The sequence below is a fragment of the Balaenoptera acutorostrata genome, chromosome 10, assembly GCF_949987535.1.
Source record: "Balaenoptera acutorostrata chromosome 10, mBalAcu1.1, whole genome shotgun sequence".
NCBI classification, from domain to species: Eukaryota; Metazoa; Chordata; class Mammalia; order Artiodactyla; family Balaenopteridae; genus Balaenoptera; species Balaenoptera acutorostrata.
This window is the reverse complement of record NC_080073.1, coordinates 36,180,616-36,185,948: the sequence shown is the minus strand read 5'-3', so window position 1 is coordinate 36,185,948 and position 5,333 is coordinate 36,180,616.

Sequence of the window (5,333 nt, the reverse complement as noted above, 5' to 3'; positions counted from 1 at the left end):
TTTAAGACCTAATGTTATTGCACTTAATAGATTACAGTATAGTGTAAACATAACTTTTATATGTACTGGGAAACCCAAAATTTTTTGTGACTCATGCTTTATTTCGGTGGTCTGGAACCGAACTTGTAATATTTCCGAGGTATGCGTGTAACTATGCTGATGCTTGTGGACTAGGATGATTTCTATAAGTGCATCCCACGGTCTCAGGACACAGTAGATGCTTAGTAAACAGCAGCCACTGTGACCCCATCCCCTCAAGGGGATGAAACATGCTCAGGATAGCGGGCCTGTCAACTGCACATTGGAACCCGTGGGCCTTTTGACCAGACTGCAGGAGGGCACCTTGGCAGTTTCAATTAAAACCTAAAATGCGGGAATTCCCTGGCGGTCCAGTGGTTAGGACTCTGCGCTTCCACTGCAGGGGGCACAGGTTTGATCCCTGGTCTGGGAACTAAGACCCTGCAAGCCATGTGGTGTGGAATGAATGAATGAATGAATGAATCCTAAAATGCACCCACCCCATGACCCAGCAATCCCCCTTCCCAAGCAGAACTACCCAGAGGAGTCTCACCCACAGGCCCCAGGAGGCTGGCCCAGGATGCCCACCCCCTCATGGATTAATTGGGAAAAACTGGAAGCAAGCAGAACACCCAGCACCTGGGGAGGTGGTTAAATACTTTCCTGATGTGGAAAGTGGTGCAGGGCCAAGGAATCAAGATGAGCAAGTTAGAGAACCAAAACTTCAGAGTGATTCCACCCTGTGGTTCCATGTGCCAGCTCGTGGGGGCACCCAAAGGTGGAATGAAGAATGAATGAGTGAATGAGTGAATGAATGCATGGGCTGCGCAGACCACAATCCCTTTAAGGCAGTGGCTCTCACAGTCAGCGTGCAAAGCATACTGATAAAACACATCCTTTATGCCAAGTTCTAGCCAGCAGGTCTCAGCCCTGACTGTACATAGGAATCCGATGCCCAGGCTGCCCCGCGTCTAGTTCTAGGTGATCTCTGGAAGGGACCCCACATTAGTATTGCTAAAGCGCCCCACAGTCCAACGGGCACCAGGATTGAGAGCCAGTTGGTTGAGATCTGGGAATCTGCATTTCGCCCAGTCGTCCTGGTGGAGCAAGGAGATGCGGCTGTGAGAGGGCCACACCCTGGAAGGTGAAGTCCCCAGCCAGTACCGCCCAGCCCCTGTGTGTGGAAGGCTCCACCGCTGGACCCTGGGACCCCTGCGTGAGCGCCCAGCACAAGCGGAAGATCGGTGGGCCCTAGAGGCACAAGGGAGGGAGCCTGCGGCGGCCCCGGGAAGCTACAGCGCCCTCTGGTGGCCGGCGGGCTTGCAGGCCCAGGGAGGACCGTTTTGTGCCAGGTACAGTGCTCGGTTCCTAACCCACCTCCCGTCATTAGTCCCTGGGGAAATATTCCAGCAAGGAGGTGCCCGAGGACCATTTTGAAGAGATTCAGAGATGTGGAGGTTACACATCTAGACAGCTCCCCTGGCATTAAGAGGGTCTCTGGGCTGCCCCAAATCTCAACCCCATTCCTTAGCATCCATCACACAATTAGAATCCCATTTCCCCAATTTCTTCCTTACTAAGGTGTGAATGACTGATATGAGCTCCCCTCCCCCTGCTCTGGGGACATGGGTAAGGAGTCGGTAAAACAAGGGTGGCTGCCAATCCTGCCTTGTGACATTAGAAGCGACAGGTGACCAAACCCCAGGAACTCAGAAGTCAATGTCCTCCAGCTGGCAGGTGGCATTGGCCCACTGTCCCAGCTGAGGGTTGGGACATGGTTCAAGAGCAAGACAGCTGTGGCCAGCCACAGACCTTTAGAAACCTGCCATCAATAGTATTGGCAAAACCTCTCTGAGCCACTTCCTGGATTTAAATCATGAGTTGAGAAAAAATTAAGCCAATTAGACCCACTTTGCATCAATGATAAGTTCAAAATAACTCATTTCACAAAATGCTTGCATTCCATTAAAAATGGATCTTGTTAGCTTAATTGTTCTTGAGCACTCTGTTTGGAAACAAGGTATGTTTAAAAAAAGAAAGAAAGATTGTCTTTAAACCCTGGCTCAGGTTTGCAGTAGTTGGATATCAAATGCTCCTTTTTATATTGGACCCATACTCAGACTCACTTAGCGTGGGCCAGGAAGTGGCAGCACTGATGATAAACTGTGGGATGCAGACTTGGAGTCAGATCTGGGTCTACACCTGCCTGCTCCATCCCTCCACTGTTACTTGCCCTCTCTGAGCCTCAGTTTCCTCCTCTATAGCTTGTGCATAATAATACCTGCTTTACAGTGTTGTTATGAGGCTGAAGCTTGGAAAACTCTTCATGCAGCCTGGCACACAGTGAGTACTCAGGAAATCTAAGACTATTGTTCTTATTCTTAACTCTGTGAATATCTTCCATGTCTCCAAGCATGTTTGCCTCAGAACAGTGCTGTAGGTACACGGCATGGGTGGGCCCAGGCTAGTGTCCAGGAATCATGTAGAAAGGGGACACAACTTTCCTGGATGGGAATGGAGTGAAGAGCCCTGGACTGCAAGTCAGGAGTAGGTTCCAGACCTGGCAGCAGGGTCTGTGTCCCCTTTCCTTACTGTGGGCTTTGGGCCATCAGCCAGCTCCACAGCAGGAAAATGAGAGTCTAAGGCTGATGTGAGTGGCAGGTGGGTCTCATGTGGTTTTAAATTATGAAAAAGAAAATTTGAATGTCAAATGCCCCAGTTCTTGCTAAGTGGGGTGACGTTCAAGCGTGGGGTGGGGCCTCTGCTTAGGACCCGCCCAGAAGTGGAGAGGCAGCACGTCTAAAGGGCTGCCTCTGGAGTGTGGAATTCCGGAGTTTGGAGAGTTCCTCCTCGTACCCCCGCCCCAACAAACTGCCAGGAAGAAAGAAGTATGAGTCATAGGAAAATGAAAAAGGAATGTCTTAAATCTTGTACGACTCATTATTGATTTCAGAACTTGAGTTGGATTGAAGAATGAGTACAAATAGAGGATTGGTTCAAGATGGCAGAGTAGAAGGACGTGCTCTCACTCCCTCTTGCAAGAACACCAGAATCACAACTAACTGCTGAACAGTCATCGACAGGAAGACACTGGAACTCACCAAAAAAGATACCCCACAGAAGTCCACCCACTGGAGTGAAGGTTCTGAGCCCCACATCAGGCTTCCCAACCTGGGGGTCCAGCAACAGGAGGAGGAATTCCTAGAGAATCAGACTTTGAAGGCTAGCGGGATTTGATTGCAGGACTTCGACAGAACTGGGGGAAACAGAGACTCCACTCTTAGACGGCACACACAAAGTAGTGTGCACATTGGGACACAGGGGAAGGAGCAGTGACCCCATAGGAGACTGAACCAGACCTACCTGCTAGTGTTGGAGGGTCTCCTGCAGAGGCAGGGGTGGCTGTGTCTCACCGTGAGGACAAGGACACTGGCAGCAGAAGTTCTGGGAAGTACTCCTTGGCGTGAGCCCTTCCAGAGTCTGCCATTAGCCCCACCAAAGAGCCCGGGTAGGCTCCAGTGTTGGTTCACCTCAGGCCAAACAACCAACAGGGAGGGAACCCAGCCCCACCCATCAGCAGACAAGTGGATTAAAGTTTTACTGACCTCTGCCCACAAAAGCAACAGCCAGCTCTACCCTCGACCAGTCCCTCCCATCAGGAAATTTGCACAAGCCTCTTAAATAGCCTCATCCACCAGAGGGCAGAGAGCAGAAGCAAGCATAACTACAATCCTGCAGCCTGTGGAACAAAAACTACATTCACAGAAAGATAGACAAGATGAAAAGGCAGAGGGTTATGTACCACATGAAGGAACAAGATAAAACCCCAGAAAAACAACTAAATGAAGTGGAGATAGGAAACCTTCCAGAAAAAGAATTCAGAATAATGATAGTGAAGATGATCCAGGACCTTGGAAAAAGAATGGAGGCAAAGATCGAGAAGATGCAAGAAATGTTTAACAAAGACCTAGAAGAATTAAAGAACAAACAAACAGAGATGAACAACACAATATCTGAAATGAAAAATACACTAGAAGGAATCAATAGCAGAATAACTGAGGCAGAAGAACAGATAAGTGACCTGGAAGACAGAATGGTGGAATTCACTGCTGCGGAACCGAATAAAGAAAAAAGAATGACAAGAAATGAAGACAGCCTAAGAAACCTCTGGGACAACATTAAATGCAACAACATTTGCATTATAGGGGTCCCAGAAGAAGAAGAGAAAGAGAAAGGACCCGAGAAGAGAAGAGATTACAGTCGAAAACTTCCCTAACATGGGAAAGGAAATAGTCACCCAAGTCCAGGAAGCACAGAGAGTCCAATACAGGATAAACCCAAGGAGAAACACTGAGACACATAGTAATCAAATTGGCAAAAATTAAAGACAAAGAAAAATTATTGAAAGCAACAAGGGAAAAATGACAAATAACATACAAGGGAACTCCCATAAGGTTAACAGCTGATTTCTCAGCAGAAACTCTACAAGCCAGAAGGGAGTGCATGATATACTTAAAGTGATGAAAGGGAAGAACCTACAACCAAGATTACTCTACCCAGCAAGGATCTCATTCAGATTTGATGGAGAAATCAAAAGCTTTACAGACAAGCGAAAGCTAAGAGAATTCCGCATCACCAAAACAACTCTACAACAAATGCTAAAGGAACTTCTCTAAGTGGGAAACACAAGAGAAGAAAAGGACCTACAAAAACAAACTCAAAACAATTAAGAAAATGATAATAGGAACATACATATCGATAATTACCTTAAACATGAATGGATTAAATGCTCCAACCAAAAGACACATTGCTGAATGGATACAAAAACAAGACCCATATATATGCTGTCTATAAGAGACCCACTTCAGACCTAGGGACACATTCAGACTGAAAGTGAGGGGATGGAAAAAGATATTCCATGCAAACGGAAATCAAAAGAAAGCTGGAGTAGCAATACTCATATCAGATAAAATAGACTTTAAAATAAAGAATGTTACAAGAGACAAGGAAGGACACTACATAATGATCAAGGGATCAATCCAAGAAGAAGATACAACAATTATAAATATAAATATGCACCCAACATAGGAGCACCTCAATACATAAGGCAACTGCTAACAGCTCTAAAAGAGGAAATCGACAGTAACACAATAATAGTGGGGGACTTTAACACCTCACTTACACCAATGGACAGATCATCCAAACAAAATTAATAAGGAAACACAAGTTTTAAAAGACACAATAGACCAGATAGATTTAATTGATATTTATAGGACATTCCATCCAAAAACAGCAGATTACACTTTCTTCTCAAG